Raw genomic sequence first — 19,914 nt, 5'->3', positions numbered from 1 at the left:
CTCACACTGTCCACTCTGCCTGTCAAAAAAAAAAAAAAGATTAAAAAAAAGAATACAGAAAAGCGTTCATCAATTCCTTAAGTAATAATAGAAGGAAAAGTTCAATTACATAGCAAGGAAAAGAAATTTTGGTGGTAGAACAGAGATCTTTAATCAGAAATGTCATGGAATATTTTCTGATGAAAGTACAATATAGTTGTCCCCTCATCACTAATCTTTCCTCCCTCCAAACAAATTTTTGTTGCAATAACACAAAACATTGATCTTTAATTATTTGATCTTACTACACACAATTAATACTATGTGTTCTCAAGGTTTGAAAGAAATGCCTGTTCCCTAGAAATGCATTGAAAACTGTTACATATGATACAGCTTTCTCCATTCTCTGTGGTCTTCAATTACGATTATTTTCATCTACTGTTTACACTTGTCTGATTCTTCATTTATATTGTAACATTCCTAGAACATAGAGGAAATATTGTTGTCCTATATCATTAATCTCAATTTCCCAACAAGTCTCATTCCCCCAGAATCTCTTTTAAATATAGTATGCCACTGCCTAAATAAATCTTTGAAAGATAAACATGCAAAAACTCTTCTTGATGTTTAAATCAACTCTCTTTACTTTATTACTAATAACCCTAAATATAGAATGAAAAACTCAAAATAAAACACAAAATTCTAAACTCTTGGAATCATCTTCCATTTAAAATCAGTCTCTCATACAGAGAGATCTCAATCAAAACTTTCATGAGTAAGGAATGAGACAGCTGAATCCAACTGGATGCTTGCTTAGTCTTTGTGGAATTCTTGCAGAGTTTTATGAGCAGGAATAAACTTTTCTGGGAGCTCTGATAAGCTTTAGAAACAGTATCTCTATCTTTTCTTGCTTCAGAATGTGGCTTTCATTTATTTTATTTTTTGAGTGGATTGATTCTATGACTTGCAGCATCACTATTTTGCTGCTCTTAAAATAAGATAATTATTTTCCTAGAGAACTCTTAAAAATCGTTCTATGGGCTTGGGTTATGCCATTGCTAACTATTATTAATAGCTACTAAAACTGCAAACATTACATTCCTGAAAACTAAATTTTTTCAAGTTAGAATTGCTGTATAAGGAACAAGGGTTATAAACCAAATAATACCATCACTGTCACAGATTATTGCTTTGTAAATATCTTGAGGTTATTATTCCATCATAAAAGAATGTGTTATTGGGTAGGAATACCTACTGTTTATGCTCTGATTTTATTAAAGGGGGTCTATGTTGCATACAATTGCATTTTCAACATGAAAAATAGTTCCACTCTCTTAGTTTTATTGCAGTATTTGTCACATAGTAGGGCTTCTACTAATTTAAGATTAACACAAAACAGTTCATAAAACACATAGGTTTTTTCTTTAACAGCAAAAACTAACATTGAGTGCTCAAGAGCAATTATTACGTTTCCTCATCTCTTGAAAACAGTATTACTGTTGCTGTAAGTCCTAGTGAGTTACGGTTCTTTTATAACATGAAAAAGATAATGGCTGTAAAATCACTATGTGAATTTAAACTTCCAACTGTCTCTCTAAAAAAAGTTAGATTCCAAAGCTTTTAGAAGGCTGCTGCCCTTTTCAAACTGCATTTCTAGTGCATCGGTCTTATTGATTTATTCATAGCAAATGTTACCCACTCATTCCTTGTGTGCAAAACTGAGGAAGAGCTCCATAAGTGCTTCATAAACCCTGCCAACCTTCTCAGATGTGACTTAGCTAAACAGTGAAAGCATATTCTTTCTGGTCAAGACAATGGACAAGCTGGGAAGGAAAAATGGGGCTAACTGTGCCAACAGAAATAGGTCATAAATTGTAGTTTACCACCAATATCAAGTGGAAAATGCCTCACCATTCCAGGAACTATTACTTCCAGAAAGTCACAGAGGCTCTCAGTAATGAAAGCATTGATCTGGAGCTGAACGATGAGTGTATGATGTAAATGGGTGATCTTTCTGGAGAAACTCATTTCTGTGGTCACAAATTTCTTCAGTTTACTTCAGGTGAACATGTAACAAGAAAGGAGTGAGGAGGCTTAATTCTACTTCTAAAAAGGCCCACTTTCAAACAGGATAAAAATGACCTCTTTTGTTATGTTATAATATTTCATCTTTCTGAATTTACATATTTATTTGTTCATGTCATTTCTACTACTCTTTCCTTGATTTTGCATTGCATATGTTATTCCATGGGCTGCTTTTTACTAAGCTAACTATTATTAATATCTGAATGTTTATAAAACAAAGGGAGTATTATAAAAGCTTTAGGCCTTACCAATATTCAAAGAAAATATCTACCTAAGTTATTTGTACTGACTTCACTTGTCATCCATTGGAAATAATAGAATACATTCTTTAGCATTACATTGGAACTACATTACTTGGCCTTTCTTAATTCCATGAAGGATCAAGAAACTAAGATGGTGTGATATAAACGGTTGCATACCAAGCACTTATTCTACTGTTCAATATTTAGTATGACAGAAATAATGACAAACTTATTACTGTTATTGTGTATTCTTGAGTCATTCAGTCAGTGACATGGCAGTGCAGCTGGTCTTCAGTGGACTTAGAGTCTAAGAGAAGTTTAATGTCTTATTCTGAAATATAAATTGCCAAGGAAAACATGGGATTTCAGCAGTCATTTGATAGGCAAAGAAAACAAAGCTTATGTGCCACAATGTAAAGATAAATGATATTGAAAAGGGAGAAAAATGGACATTTATTTAAGAAAGAAAGCTAAGATCCAAGAAGGAAGCAAGGAAGTGGGGAGGAGGGAGGGAAGGAAGGAGGGAGGAGGTAGGGAGGCAAGAAAGGAGAGAAAAAGAAAAGAAGTAAAAGGAAACTCAAAATAAGAATGGGTTATAAGACAAATAATACATGAGATATAAGTTAGAAAATTAAGCAGACAAAAAAAATCTTATAGGAAAAATAACAAAATGAAGAAATTAAAGATTAGAAAAAGATAATTTTCATATATTTTGCTTTTTAATGTTATAGATTACGACGTAATCCCAGTTCAGATTTGATCAACTGGAATAATTCAAGATTCTCAGGGCTGGTGTTGTGCAACAGTGGCTTAGGCCACTGCCTGCATTGCTGGCATTGCATATGGGCGCCTGTTCAAGTCCCAGCCCCTTGGCTTCCAATCCAGCTACCTGATAGTGGTCTTGGGAATGTGGCAGAAGATGGCCCAGGTGCTTGGGCCCCTGCACCCATGTTGGAGACCCAGACAGAATTCTTGTCTCTTAGCTTTGGCCTGGCTCAGCCCTGGCTGGTGAGGCCATTTCAGGAGTGAATTAGTAGATGGAAGATATCTCTTTCTCTCTCTCTCTCTCTCTCTCTCTCTCTCTCTCTCTCTCTCTGTAACTCTTACTTTTCAAATAAAATATTCTTAAAAAGATTCTCTACCAACAACTGCAATATTTAATGTTGACACTGGCAGGTGGCATTTGGTTCAGTGGTTAAGATATCACTTGGGATACTGATATTCCATATCAGAGTGCCTAAGTACAAGTTCTTTTTTCTGCATTTGATTGCAGTTTCCTGTTAATGCACACCCTGAGAGCCAGCAAGTACTTGGGTCCCTGCCACCCACATGAGACCCAGACTGAGTTCCTGGCTCCTGGCTTCAGCCTGTCCCTAACCCTTGCCTTTATGCGCTATCAAGGAGTTTACCAGGATGGAATATTTCTGTGTTTTTGCAGCTGCTTCCCTCTCTGTGTGCCTGCTTTTTAAATAAAATATGTAAATAAATTTTAATAATAATTTTTGTTCATTTTGTTTTATTTGAAAAAGAGATAAAGAGTGAGAGCAAGAGAGTAAGAGAGAAAGAGAGAGAGAGAGAGAGAGAGAGAGAGAGAGATATCTTCTATTCAATGGGTCACTCACCAAATGCTTGCAGTAGTGAGGACTGCATACCATCTGTTGCCTCCAGGGTGTACATTACCAAGAAGCCGGTTTGGAAGTGGAGGCACCAGACGCAAACCAGCCTTACATTGTGAGATGGGGAAATCCTAAGCAATGAGTTAACCACTGTGCCAAACACTTGCCCTTTGTTTTTTATTTAAACTCTGAAGAGTTTTACTTACTTCATTCTCTAAAACTCAGTTTCTAAATCTTTGTTCTTAAAAAATGGAGGATAATCAAACACTATCATTTCTGATTCTGTTCAGCCATATGTATACTATGATAAGTCACAAAAGTATACCTTCCTTAGCAAATGATAAATATTTTACATATAGTCAGTTTTGAGCATTTAAATGAAAATAATTTCTATTAAAATTTATTTCAGCCTAACAAATCTGGCCAATATAGAGGATGGTACCAAGGATAGTGACCCCATACCAACTGAACTTTAGTAGTACATTTAATTGAAGATATTTTGCAGAATTGGATGTATATAAAGTTTTAATTATGAAAATCTAAATTTTTGTATGAATATTTTTATTTATGTATTTCATTATTACCATGACTTGTCATTATTCTCTACCCATGGATGATAGTCTTTAAAGAGATGCTTCAACAGATTGGAAATGTCTTCATTTTGATTATCTCATATATTATTTGCATATTTAATCCTTAATAATTAGCAAATGATAAATAAGGATAAGAAAAAAAGATTTAGGAATAATATGGGAAATATATTTCACAGTAATTATTCTCAAGTGAAGTGTTTCTAAAAATTAGCTTGTGTAATTAGTGATAGCGTTGATTATGTAGAAACCTTTTTGCTCTCTCTCTTTTTTATTTAGTTGTAAGTATGAAATCAAGGAAGAAAAAGAATGGAAATCCACCACTTTCTAGGATATGGATAATTCACTGCATGATAGAGTTCTTTTCTCATTATACAGAGTTTTTATTTGTGAATATCATTGAGAACATCAACATTTTGAACTTGAGCTCTTACTATGAGAAAAATACGGCCGGCGCCGCGGCTCACTAGGCTAATCCTCCACCTTGCGGCGCCAGCACACCGGGTTCTAGTCCCGGTCGGGGTGCCGGATTCTGTCCCGGTTGCCCCTCTTCCAGGCCAGCTCTCTGCTGTGGCCAGGGAGTACAGTGGAGGATGGCCCAAGTCCTTGGGCCCTGCACCCCATGGGAGACCAGGAGAAGTACCTGGCTAATGCCATCGGATCAGCGCGGTGTGCCGGCCGCAGCGCTCTGGCCGTGGCGGCCATTGGAGGGTGAACCAACGGCAAAGGAAGACCTTTCTCTCTGTCTCTCTCTCTCTCACTGTCCACTCTGCCTATCAAAAAAATAAAAATAAAAAAATAAATAAAAAGAGAAAAATGCTGTCCTAATATCTGTTTAGATACTTAATTTTAATGCTTCCAATCTTCTTCGGAGATACTTCCACAGTACATGTCCCAAAACTCCCCCATTCCTCTGTTTCATTTTCACTCAGTTCACTCCAGTAGATGAACTCACAGTATTCTCTGAACATTCAAACCCATCTGAAATGATCTGTTCTTATTCTCTGTTATCCAGTCTCCCTCCCTTTCCCTACCCTATAGCCTCAGGCCAAAAGGCATTTGCACTACCAGTAATGGTCAGTTTCTCCACTAATGTTCACTGGTTTCTGTCCTGGTTTCTGGATGCCACAGCTCTCATTCTTGTAACTTCTGATTTCATCAAACAGGTAAACAAGTATTAAGCAGAGAGATAACCACTTAACCCTTATACTGTCATTTTAAACTTCAAATCATACCAGTCTTTTTAAATAACAAATATCTAAGCATTAACATTTTATAGTCACTATCTTTCCATTCCAGTGTCTTATTCTTGCCTTAATGCCCCCTCATCCTCTAAATTCTTTACTGTCAATCATCAAGGATATTAGGGATTTAAAAATCACAGTTGTTTTCAGGTTGTATATAAACTTGCATTTACCTTGTCTTCCTTGAAGCAAGTGATATTTCTCTCACTTATTGAACATCTTAGTTATGTTTTATTTCTGTTTTCACTTCTAGTTTCTTTGCCTATGAATGAATGCATTGTGTACATTTTTAATTATCTACTGGCTCTTTACATGTGTATACCTTTTATTCTTTAATACAATACATCAACATCATCATAGATTGAGTGCCTATATTGGATTTCCTTATTTTGTCAATAATATAGGTAAACAAAATCAAGCAAAACAGTGTATGCATTTGTCAAATCCAGTCAAAGTTTGTACTTAAGTTTTTCTTATTTCATTTTAACTAAATTGTATCTCAAAGGAATAAAAAAAGGAAACAATAAACAAATATTGGACTCTGTTTACTAGATTTGTTTTATTTTAGTGGAAGAGATTATCAATTTTAAAACTGTTTTCTGTGTTTACTAAGTTTGATCAAATGTGTAAATACTGTGAGGTTAAGGAGGATCAGATTTTTCACTTTTTGAAAGGGAAACACACACACATACACACACACACACACACACACACACAAGGATCCTTCAATAACTTTGTGGAAAAATTGCAGTGGGCATTTGGCACAATGGTTAAGTTGCCCTTTGGGATGACTGTACTCAATGGCACCATATCCTGTTAATGTCCTCAATACCCTTCCTCCAATTCCGCTTCTTGTTAATGCATACTCTGGAAGGCAGCAGATGATGGCTCAAATGTTTTTGAGTCCCTGCCACCCATTGGGCGACTCAGTTGGAGTCCTGAGCTCTTGACTTGATCTGACACAACCCTGCATGTTGTGAACATTTGGAGAGTGAACCAGTGAAAGAAAGATCACTCTCTTCTGTCTCTCTGTCTCTGTGCCTTTCAAATACAATGAACATAAACTTTTAAAAAGTTGTAGAAAAGTAGCATTCAAATATATGAGAAGGCATTGACTGTATGACTGTACCTGGTGCCTAATCTTGTTTTCTAAGAATAAAATAAAATAAAATAAAATGTATAAGGAATGGGCTGATAGGAAGACTGAGCCAAGAAAAGAGAAATACAAGCAGGGCCACCTGATAGTACCACATATTAAAGTGCTCTGAGGATCATGGAGAGATGACACAAGGATCTACTGAACAGTTACATAGCTCAGACACACAAGCAGATGAAGGAAGAAAGAACACATTAAAGAAAAACAGAAAAAAAAAGAATGTAGGTAGGTTGATAAGGGTATACAGGTGTTCTTTGCATTGTATTCATAAATTTTATATAAATGTGACATTAAAACAAAAAGAAATGAACAAAAGATCTTTGGGTGAAAAATCTTAACAGTGATTGAAAACCACTGACCTGGTATATCCATTGCATTTGAACTCATCCTGATCCTGTAGAATTCTAGCTCTACTCTATTTTTTCAAAAATAATTATTTCACAGTGAATGCCTATGCCTTGCCTTCCTATCACCATCTGTCCCTGAGAACTTACTTAAAGCCTTCTCTTCTGCATGAGACTTCCCCTGTCCATGTGAGTCTAAGAAGTATCCCCTATCCACCAGCATTGCAACTGATTGAATGACCCAACCAGGTGTACATCACTAAATATTTTTACATTACACTTATTTTTGGCATATCTTTATTTATTTCAAAAATTGTGATGCCTACAAAGATAGAACTGTCATTTTTGCAGTTGTCAACTGTAATACCTAACTGTATCATATAAGCCAAGCTGCTACTTAACATTTTCAGTTCAGTAGTTTTTGGTTTAAAAATTATATCCCAGTGAAATTCTGGCTTTAAAAGATATTTGGAGATGGGAGTTTGACCCAGTGGCTAAACCATTAGGGTACCTACATCCCTTTCAGGAATGCCTGAATTTGATTCCTGCTCTGCTCTCCATTCCAGCCTCTTGCTGATGCACACACTGGGAGGCAGCAGATGATGCTTAAGTACTTGCATCCCTGCCATCCAAATGGGAGGCCCGGATTGAGTGCTGGGCTCCTGGCATTAGTCTGGCCCAGTCCCAGCTGGTGGAAGCATTTGGGGAGTGAAGCAACAGATGGAGGACCACTGTCTGTCTGTGTCTCTCTGCCTTTCAAAAACCTGCATAAGTAAATAAATAAATGTAAAATGATATTTAACGCTGCACAAGTGTTCACACTGCTGTTTTTTAAAACACCTGTGTATAAGCCGAGCTTACATTAGAAAGTTTGAAATAAATAGATTTTTTAATCTAGACTCTTTTCTTAAGTGCAAATAAGTTTGAATTTATGAATATTTTATGTAAACTCAAACATCAGTCAATTCATGAACTTGCACTAGATTCTGTGTCCAGTACACAATAATAGTGTCTACTACTTCTTAGAGCAAGTGTTTTCACACATAGACAATTTTATATCACATTTATCAACTTCCCTGCTTCCTGGTTCTTCTTCCTGGAGGTAACAGCATCTTGGTAGGCAGCCTTATTACATGCAAGCCCTTACATTTCATGGATTCTGGACAGACTAAAGGAGAGAAAGAGAACAGATGTTTTCAAACTCCAGTGGCCATCTGCTGAGCCCCAAGCAACCCCCGACAGAGGAGCAATCTGCAGTGCACTTCCTCATAAAACACCCATTTTGTGAATGAAATGATTTTAGTGGTCTCCAAGGCTATCACTTCTTCATCCTTTGTCAGTACTAAAATTAATGTGGAAATAAAAGCAAACAAAACATCTTTCCTTCCTGTGTTTCCAAAAATTTATCAGCTTGTTTAAACAGTTCATTCTAGTGCAAACAAACATGGTTTTACTATAATTGAACTTAAATCTTGGTAGAGAACAGCAACCACTCACCAAGTAGATTTTCCTCTTTAGGATTCCACACATAGGCTTAAAATTGAGCTCTACTTTACCTTTCAGATAGAAAATGCAGGTCTGTGTTTTATAGAAGCAATTCTCTCTTCCAGACACATTAAACTCCACACACTATTATCTGCATATAAGAAAATCATATTGTAAAATCTGCATCCATTTGCTAGGGCTGCCATAACCAAACACCATGCATTGACTAGCTTAAATACTATTTTGTCTTCTCAAGTCTAGAGGTAGATAGTCCAAAATCAAAGCAATTAATCTGCAGATGGCCATAGGAGAGATCTTCCAGCCTCTCTCCTGGCCTTGTAGGTCCCCACACCTCTGTGCACACATGCAGTCTATTTCCCCACACTCCTTGAAAGCCCATGTGTCATGTGATTTCTCTATCGATGTCCAGGTTTCACTTTGTTCCCATTACTGTTTAGCGTGTGTAGGACCCTTTCCCTCAATTTCTCCTCTTTTACGCTTTCAAAGACTAATCATTTTATAAACTATTGTACTTGTGACAGATTCTTAGAGTCTGGACAGATAACTGCAATGGTTTGAATGTGTCTTTTTGGTTCCCTTGCAAAATTCATGTTGAAATTTAGTCTCCCTTAGGGCTGGTACTGTGGCACAGCAAGTTAAAGCCCTGGCCATATGGGCGCTGGTTTGAGTCCTGGCTGCTCCTCTTCCAATCTAGCTCTCTGCTGTGGCCTGGGAAAGCAGTGGAGGATGGCCCAAGTCCTTGGGCCCCTGCACCAGTGGGAAAGACCTGGAAGAAGCTCCTGGCTCCTGCCTTTAGAAGGGATCGGCACAGCTCCAGCCATTGCAGCCATCTGGGGAGTGAACCAGCAGATGGAAGACCTCTCTCTCTGTTTCTACCTCTCTCTGTAACTCTTTCAAATAAATAAAGTAAATCTTAGAAAAGAAAAAAAGAAAGACGCTTAATCCCCCAAAGCAACAATACAGGGATGCATTGCCTTTGGAAAGTACTGAATGTAAGTGACCCCACCATCCTGCATGGGATTAGCTGCTCTAATGAAAGGGCTTCAAAGGGGTGCCCCTCCCTCTTTTCCTTCTGCCTTCTGCCATGAGACAACATAGCACTCTTGCCCTCTGTAGAACACTACTTTGACCAGACCACCAAATCTGCAGTCACCTCAGTTTTGAACTTCCTAGTCCCAGGACCCTGGGGAAATAAATTTCTTTTCTTTACACATTACCTATTCTCAGGTATTTTACTATAGCAGCATGAAAAAGCAGAATATAATTTTGTTCTTGAAGTGTACAGTCAGGAGATGTCTTCTCATAGGGTTTGCACAGACACGGACAAAATAATATATATAATGTATGTAATATATATGCAATATATACATAGTACAAAATATACAGTGGACAAAGGGATTGGTGGAAGTAATTTAAACATTGAAAGGTTTACTCAGTACAAGCTCTGATGGAAAATCAGTGACCACACTTTGGACAAAAACAAAAAGGAGGCTGCTCCTCAACTTTAACATTTAAAAAAAATTCTTAGGTTTTATTATATTTCAAAACATTAATTTCTAGCATTCGGCTGCATTTCAATAACTTAAAATCTGTTTAATTTTCCTAAAAGCCAGAGCCACATTGGGGAAAGCTGGTGTGGAAGTGCATCCTAATGATCTGGTATCAAATGCAGAACTCAAAGTTCTGTCACTTTATCTTTTACCTTTATCCTGCCCTCAGTTTTCTTGTATCTGCTGAGCTACAGATTGCCTTCTCAAGTTTAAATTATCTTCCCTTTTTGCTCTAATGCAAGTCCTCTTATGTAGACTGTTCGCTCTCATCTCCAAATCCTCCATCACTGATGCATTCACCTGGGATCTCCTCTTTGCAAACTATGCTGTGGACTGGAATGAATCCTCATTTATTGCTGATCCCAAAGACAAGCACAGGGCAGTTTTCTTATTATGGGTCTTAAGGAAAATCACCAGGGGGCGGGGGAGTGGAAGACATAAATAATTTAAAGCTTGTGGCAATGGCAAAGCTTACACAGTTGTTAAATTGTCTGGATTTGGACTTAACTCTGCTTCCTATTTGAGATGGTATAAGGAAAGTAAATCTAGCTCCTGATTTTAGCTTTGATTTTAGAGAACACAATTCCATTTCTCAAACCCTCAACCTGCTACAGCCACTTCCACCCAAACAAAGTGCAGGGGCCTTCAAATCTCAGGCTCCTATACCCACTATGTCTGAAAAGAAAACTGAAAGGAACTCTGATGATGCAAATTACACAAAATGAACAGTTTCTCTCCTTCTCCCTGTTCCTCTCCCCTTTTCTATTTTTTTTTTTTTAACAGGCAGAGTTAGACAGTGAGAAATAGAGACAGAGAGAAAGGTCTTCCTGCCATTGGTTCACTCCCCAAATGGCCACTATGGCCTATGCTGCGCCGATCTGAAGCCATGAGCCGGGTGCTTCCTCCTGGTCTCCCATGTGGGTGCAGGGCCCAAGCACTTGGGCCATCCTCCACTGCCCCCTGGGCCACAACAGAGAGCTGGACCGGAAGAGGAGCAACTGGGACAGAATCTGGTGCACCAACTAGGACTAGAACCCAGGGTGCCGGCACTGCAAGCAGAGGATTAGCATAGTGAGTCTCCGCACCGGCCTCCACTCCCCTTTTCAATCCCTCTCTCAACAGGAAACTCAAAGAAAATAATTCGATTTTTCTCTCAAGGTTTATTTCTAATTTATTTGACCAATATTTCCTCTCACAAAAAAATTGTAGGTGAAGAGATTTAGTGGTGCAGTGAGGTTCAGGAAATAAAAATATCATGAAAACACTTTAAGAAGTGATCTTAGTATGGTAGAAGGAAGGATCATTCCTTAAGGGAATTGCATTTCCATTTCCTATTTAAATTATATATGAAGAATCAGTGATGGAAACTTGGGCATGATTCCTCAGATAAGGATACTTAGTTATTACAGTTAGGCAAACCATGTAGCTGTTGGGTATTCTGTATTTTACATACACTCTACCCTATTTCAATTTATGTATATGCCCACCACTAAAACATACCTAATTCCAGAAAGTCTAAGTGAAGGGATGACAACTTCAGTGTCAAAGCAACACAGCAAACCACGTAAAATAACTGCACAGATGAAACCAAACCAATGAACCTCAAAGGAGAGATTTACTGAGTCTGTAGTGGTCTGCCTCATACAGTTATTTTTTTTTTTTATTTTATGATGAAATATGCCTAAATTTTCATCAGGCTTAGTTTATTGTATGGCTTGTTTAACAAGAGTAATTATAATTAAATGCTTTTAAATTTAATAATCTATGAAAGCATTTCAATAACTATCCACCCATCTGTTTTTCAACAACAGAGGCAAAATAGCTAATCACACTACTGCTCTAAACATTAATTTTAAGGTATAAATTAAACAAGAAAAGTTGGACTGAAGGACAGTCCTTGGTGATTGTGTTTGTCTCTGTTTGGCTCTAATGATACCTTATTGCATCTTGATCAGGATTCTAACATCTGGCATTGATAAAGGTGTGAAAGCCACTGGTTTAAGTCCTCTTTGGCAGCCTGCTCACTTTCTCCTAAGGGAAATGAAGTGTGCATGTGGCCGTTAAAGAATGATGTTCTTCCTTTTTATTTGTTTATTTTTCCAAAACAAATGCATGATGTGCAGGGAAGAGCTCATTCTTTTAGAAATGGGTTCACCAAAGCATAGCAACATTTTGTTCTTAGCACCTCCTTGATTTCCTCACTCATTCCCAACTTTCTGCTAATGAGTATCTTTTTTTTTTGAGTCATAATTCAAAGAGATGGTAGTAATTTCCTAAAGGGATTTGAGTTTTGAGTTAATTCTAACAAAAATTATTTTAAACTTTAATGTTTGTTATAAATCATAACTAAGAAGCTTAGAGCAAGTTTCTTTTGAATGCTATTGAAATGAAACAGGACCAAACAAAAAGGAAATTGAAAATCTGATAAGCATGAATGGGACTTAAAAGGTTTTGTTCATGTCGATTTGGTTCTATTCTGCAATCATTGACTAAATCTTAAGTTTTCACACCGTTGATATTGATATCAATAGTTTATCAATATTAAGTTATCAATAGTTTTATTAAAAGTCCCCAGGGCAGGGACTGTGGCATAGTAGAGAACCTCATAATATGGTGTGTAGAAGCTACTGATTCCATTTTAAATAACCATCGAATATTTTTACATACTTTGCAGCAATCAGTTAACAAATACTGACATTAGGGAAAGTGGAAACTCAAAGTCAAGTAGTTGGTTTTGGATGGCTAACAGTTATACAACCAAGGAAATCATCAATAGGTTTAAGATATATCCAATAGAATGGGAAAAATACTTGCCATGGGGCCGACGGTATTGTGTAAAGCTGCCGCCTGCAGTACCGGCATAAAGATTTATTTTATTTAGTTGAAAGACAGAGTAACAGAGAGAGGTAGAGAAAGAGAGAGGTGTTCCATTTGCTGGTTCACTCTCCAAATGGCCACATCTGCCAGAGTTGAGCTGATCTGAAACAAGAAGCCAGGAGCTTCTTCCAGGTCTCCCACGTGGGTGCAGGGGCCCATCCTTCGAGCTTTCCCAGGTGCATTAGCAGGGAGTTGGATCAGAAGTAGAGCAGCTGGGCCCTAAACCAGAACCCATTTCAGCTGGGCTTTAACTCACTATTCCACAGCATTGGCCCCAAGCCATTATTCTCTTAACCAAACCTTTCACTACTCAAGATATCTGTAGTAGCATGTATTTCCATATAGAATCCTGAATGATCTGCAAAGAGAGGCAAGCAATAAAAGCACAAGAAACATCAGAAAGTAGGCAAAGAAATAATCCATAAGATAGAATTAACTAAAACAGAATATAAAATGAATATTTCAGATAGTGTTTAAAAATTGAAGGATAGAATTACTATATGATTAAAAAACAATGACACTATTAACCTGTAGCTGATTACAACTAGCAGAAATAATAATGAAAATATTGTGTTTGAAAATAAGAATTCAGTTAACAATGAGAGAAATCCTGAATTGGGAAATATAATTGGAGATCAATCACAAGTCAGAACAGAAGGAACAGAGAGACAAAAAGATGAAATATATGAAAGAGGGTTAAAGATATGCAAAGCACAACAAGAAAATTCAATGTATATGTTAGGGAACTTCAGAGTAAAGAGAAAAAGTGCGTATTTGAAGGAATAGTGATTAACAGTTTTAGACAAATTATGAAGTCTTCAGATTCAGGAATGTCTGCGTATCACAAGCTATATTCATCCCCCTCACAGCATTTCTAACACAGAGAAACATACATTAAACCACCTTTGGACATGTCAGGATTCAAGCATATGTACATGACTATAGATAAAGAAGATTTTCAGAACACCGAGCAAGGAAAATCAGCTTACTCAAAAAATCAAAATTAGACTGCTATAAAACCAGTCAGAAATCGGTAGAATCAAAATTAGTTAATTGGTAAAAATTATGTGGCATCTTATCTATCATTTACAGGGCCTGTGTGTGTGTGTGTGTGTGTGTGTATGTATAACAACAAGTGAAAAATCTACATAAAGAAGTAGAAATATATTTATTTGTTTGGGACTTTGTCAAATATAACTGCCACTAATTGATAGAAGCAGATGGAAATTACAAAGTGATGCAAGAAATACAAATAACTGAAATATCAAAATTGAGCTGACATGTGAAAATCATGTAGCAGAGTGAAGAATGTGTATTCAAGGACACTGGATCAGTTAATAAAATTGACTCATAAACATCTGATCAACAAAGCTGAAGCAACATTTAAAATATTAACAACCTTCGCCAACTACAATAGAAACAAGTTATAAATCAAGTATAAAGAGATCTTCAGAAATGTAGTAATGATGAAATTTACAGCTATTGAATCAAAGAGAAAAATAAAATTGAGATTTAATTAAAATCAGAAATTAAAGATAAGGAATGTGGTGCATACTAAAGATTATGGTTACAGCCAAGATGGCACTTAAAATGTATGTCTTACATATGCACATATAAAATAGGAGATAGCAAAAACAGGATACCATAAAAACAAAGTAAAAAATTATTAAAATAGTAAAGAGAAATGAAGCAGAAAAATTGCTAAAATTTGTCTTCAATGAAAACTAATTGATTGTGATCTAGCAAGTGTTAAAGAAACAATAAGGAATCTCGAATAAATAACATGGGGCAAAGTGGTGAAGTGAAAAGGCTAAGTATAAAGTAAGTATGTATTACCTAAAGCGTTCATGAAAAACCTGCGTTGGTACCAGTGTTGTGGTGTAGTGGGTAAACCTGGCACTTAAGGCTCTGATATTCCAAATGGGTGCCAGTTGGAGTCCTGGCTTCTCCAATTCTGATCCAGTTCCCTGCTGATGCACCTGTGAAAGCCATGGAAGAAGGTACAAGTCCTTAGTTCCCTGCACCAAAGTGAAGACCTGGAATAAGTTCCTGACTCCTGGCTTTGGCCTTGCCCAGCCTTGGCCAGGGCAACCATTTGGGGAGTGAACCAGTGGATGGAAGATGTCTCTCTCTCTCTGACTCTGTCTTTCAAATAAATAAATAAATCTTTTTTAAAAAGTGAAATAAAGACAGAAATGATCAAATGAGAGAGCAAAAGTAGCTCTGTGAAAAGGCTTCATAAACCCATTAAAACAAGCAGTTTCTTTTAGTGGGCTGTCAGAGAGGTAATGTATGCAGTTAGGGCCAGTGTAGCCCTGTGAGGCTGAGATGAGAATAATGCAAGATGACACAATGTATTAGTCAGACATCTAAGTCATGTGGAACTGATTTAAAAACAGTAAGAATTAATTATATTTCAAGATAGCCAGATCATAATGTGACCTGTTGGGTAAATGCTGATGAATAAAGGCTAATTGCTTTTATAAACTTTGACCATATAAATGGTTAGCCGATTCTTTGCACATTACCCAATATTGATGCATAGTTTTTGCAAACTCCAATTATACTCCTGGAGAGAGGGACCCTGAGAGCCCCCCCTCTTATGCCTTTAAATCACATAGTTGTGTTTTTCTCGAGAAGGCATAAATTACTATAAAGGTACAGATTTACTAGAACTAATAATTTAGATGTTATATTTATTAATGTTATTTAAGAGGCTTAGTGAATAACAGCTAAAACATTTGTCCCTCTTGTCACCAGAGTTCCCTTAATCTGCTGAGTAAACAACATCTTTGAAATTTTGGTTGTGAATATTTCTATGCTACTATGTTCTATGGCCTAGAACACAGATAATTTTTTCCTGCCTGCTCTCTTAAACAGATAAATGCATGATCCCAAAAGTTATTAGCATATCAGTGTCTAATTGACTGTAATAAAAAATGAAAAATCCTAATAACATTCCTATATGTCATTCCCATAGACCTCAATTATTCAGAAGTTTCATACTACTGCTGCTGCCTAGTAGAGTATAACTCATTAAATATGCAACTGGGCTGAAATATAAAAGTTCCTCAAATGCTCATAGGATGAAATCACGATGGTGTTTTAAAATTTAATGTTGCTTAACCTGTAACACAATGAATTCCTCTGCCCAGATATAAAGTTTATGACGTGGAAGTCTAAATTAATCCTTAGTGTTTTGTAGAACTGGTCACACAAAAATTATCTTTCTTTTTTCAACTTTCAATTTCTGCTCTAAATACTTGTTTGCCTCTAACAAATTTTTAAAGTTTGAAAAGATGGTTTTTCATCTACAAATTATTGTGGCTGTGCTTTACTTAAATCACAGATACATAAGATTAAAATAAGAAATTGTGAATAAATTTAATCAAGTTCTGTTTTTCAAATTCTGTCCAAAAGAATATATGTGTATACATTTTTATGTTACATGTATATATAGAAAACTAGAGAAACAATTGTAATCAAGTAACCTCCTTAATGAAGGAGAGAAACCTAAAAAAATTCAAAGGTATTTTAATAAGTTTTATGAAGCATAAGCATGTTAGCTATGATGTTATATAAAGTACAACAATTATATTAGATAACAAATATGCTTAAATCACCTTAAAATTTTTCATGTATATTATCTTCTTATTTTATAGAAACAAAACATAGAATATTTCATTGAAAATTCAACTTTGTTGTATACATGAGACAGCTATACATATCTATACTTGGTAGCAGTCAAAAATTTTCATGTAAACATTGAAAAAAAATGCTCTATAGAAATTAAGCAAGACCAAAGATGACTTGTAATTGCAGTATCATTCTTGATGAACAGCATTTCCAAAATGAAATTTAATTATGCACAATATTTATCAGATTCAAAATCCTTCCTTAAAACACAACCTTGTTGTTTCTAAAATTTATAACATATTTCACGCACCTTTTTTTCTCTTTTTAACCTCTTTACAGATATGAATACATTGGAAAATATTCTGAGGACAGTTAACAAGATGATGAATTGCAATGAACATCAAAACACAAAAAGGTTAGGCCTTTATTTTTTTTTTCTCTCTTATGTTTCCCTTCCCTTCCCTTCCTTTTCATCCTCCCTCCTTTCTCTCCTTCTTTTACTGCTTCATGCAGCCTAGAAACATCATCAAATGGTAGGGAGGTGCACATTAGCAGGAAACTGGAAAGTGGAGCAGAGCCAGGACTCAAATCCAGGCATTCTGATATGGGTTGCAGTAGTTGCAAATAGCACATTGACTGGGGCACCAAATGACACTCCCAGTTCTTCTTTCAGTATATGTTTTATACAGAGCATCAAAGGGAAACAAAATAAATGTCACTACAACGCCCCCAATTAAATACCACTGTTCCTGTGTGTACACACCTTAATGCACTGGGCACACACACACGTGCACACAGAAACACTTATGTATGTGCACAAAAGGGCTCATGTGCACAAATACTCATTGTTCATACAATATCACTCATGCATGTATACATGTATGTACATTTGTGCAAACACATGTGCATACATCTGCACTCATGCTTGCATGCCCCTTGCACTATGTGTGAGAGATTTTATTCTGTGCCTTTTGGATTAGTTACATGAGAGCAATGCAGTGCAGTAGTGAGTAACCCACAACTAAACTATTTTCACTCAGAGAAACTGAAGAAAGCCATATAACTCTACTACATAGAAGCACTCATGTTTTTATACGACACCTCCCTTATTCCATGAGCTGCTTTATTTCAAAACCATAAGTAATTCATAGAACCTGTTGAAAAAACATGCACCTACACACATTTTTAGTATATTAAAAATGATTATTTGAATTAAAGAATATGTTGCTAGGGCAGGTGTTGTGGGGTAGCAGTTAAAGCCACTGCCTACAGTACCAGCATCCCATATGGGCACTGATTCGAGTCCTTGCTGCTCCACTTCCAATCCAGCTCTCTGCTATGGCCTGAGAAAGCAGTAGAAGATGACTAAGTCCTTGGGCGCCTGCACCCGTGTGGGAGACATGGAAGAAGCTCCTGGCTCCGGGCTTCGGATTGGCACAGCTCTGGCCATTGCAACCATTTGTGGAGTGAACCAGCAGATGGAATACTTCCCTATCTCCATAACTCTCTTTCAAATAAATAAAATAAATCTAAAAAATCATCTTTTAAACACAATATATAGCAACTAACCAAAATTTTCATTTGTAAGTTGTAATATTATATTTCATATCTTCTAAATGCTTCTCCTTCATTCCTCCAATAAATATTCATCCCACATGTTCCCTCAAAAATAACAATTTGTATTTAAAACATATTTTTTAAAAAATGTTTATTTTTACTTATTTAAAAGACAGAGGGACAGAGATGGGGAGTTGGAGAGGAAGAGAGAGATTCTCCATCTTCTAGTTCACAACTCCAATGCCTACAATAGCCAGGCTAGGCCAGGTTAAAGCTGGGAGCTAGAACTTCATCCAATTCTCTCCTATGAGTGGAAGGGACTAAAATATTTGAGCCATCATCTTCTGCCTCCCAGAATGCACATATCCAGAAATTGGGTTGGAAGTGGACTTTACAGGACCTGAACTAGGCACTCAGGTATTGGATGTGGGTGTCCCAAGCAATGGCTTAACTGTTTTTTGCCATAATGCCCACATCCTTATGTATTCTTTTGAAAAGGCAAAACTTTGAAGAAAACATATAAGTAAGTATTTTCAATGAAATTTTCTTGACTGCTTTTAAATAAATCTTCAAAAACTTTATAATAGTTTAAGACTCACAGAAAAGTTGCAAACTAGTAAGAGAAAATTTTATGTATCCCACAGTTTCTCCTACTTCATATTAATAAGGAATGTTCATCATATTTAATGAGCCAATATTGGCATATAGTTATAAGCTATAGTACCTACTTGTGAGATTTCTTTAATTGTCCCTAATGTCCCTTTGCTGTTCTGGCAAAACCTACCTTTGCATTACATTTAGTTGTCATGTCTCTTAAAAATCCTCTTGTCTGGGACAGTTTCTCAGACTTTTCCTGTCTTTGATGACTTGGAGAATATTGAGGATTTCTGCTCATTCAGGTCACAAACTGGCACTCTGAGATTGAATGCCAGCCTTGTAAGTGCTGGCTTAACTTGCTGTGCCATGGGGCTGACACCATGTATGTCTTAGCACGAGTGTCTTTTTTTATTGATTTCTAAATTCAGAATTTTCACTTGGTTTTATTGGATCAACCACCTAAAAATTAAAAAAAAAAAAAAAACTTATTTTATTACCCAGTGATTTTATATTTGAAGGTAGGCTAAACAATGACTTCCCAAAATCCACATGCTAAAATATTTATTTATTTATTTATTTATTTATTGACAGGCAGAGTTAGACAGTGAGAGAGAGAGACAGAGAGAAAGGTCTTCCTTTTCATTGGTTCACCCCTAAATGGCCGCTACGGCTGGCGCGCTATGCTGATCCGAAGCCAGGAGCCAGGTGTTTCCTCTTGGTCTCCCATGCGGGTGCAGGGCCCAAGCACTTGGGCCATCCTCCACTGCCTTCCCAGGTCACAGCAGAGAGCTGGACTGGAAGAGGAGCAACTGGACAGGATCCGGCGCCCTGACAGGGACTAGAACCTGGGTGCTGGCGCCGCAGGCGGAGGATTAGCCTAGTGAGCTGCGGCGTGGGACTTTTTTTTTTAATTATATTTATTTAAAATAAGTTTT

At 36.7% G+C, this 19,914-nt stretch overlaps 1 long non-coding RNA gene across 1 annotated transcript in view; it reads left to right on the top strand.

The window, feature by feature from the left end:
* The window catches only part of LOC127492758 (uncharacterized), a 29,371-nt gene extending 10,593 nt beyond the window's left edge, over positions 1-18,778 (top strand). The window contains exon 3 of the long non-coding RNA XR_007922489.2: positions 17,165-18,778. This is a non-coding gene — a long non-coding RNA (uncharacterized lncRNA). The remainder of the gene's footprint in view (positions 1-17,164) is intronic.
* Positions 18,779-19,914: the final 1,136 nt, after the last annotated feature.

This window comes from Oryctolagus cuniculus, chromosome 14 (assembly GCF_964237555.1).
Source record: "Oryctolagus cuniculus chromosome 14, mOryCun1.1, whole genome shotgun sequence".
Lineage (NCBI taxonomy): Eukaryota > Metazoa > Chordata > Mammalia > Lagomorpha > Leporidae > Oryctolagus > Oryctolagus cuniculus.
This window is presented reverse-complemented; position numbering and strand designations above follow the sequence as displayed.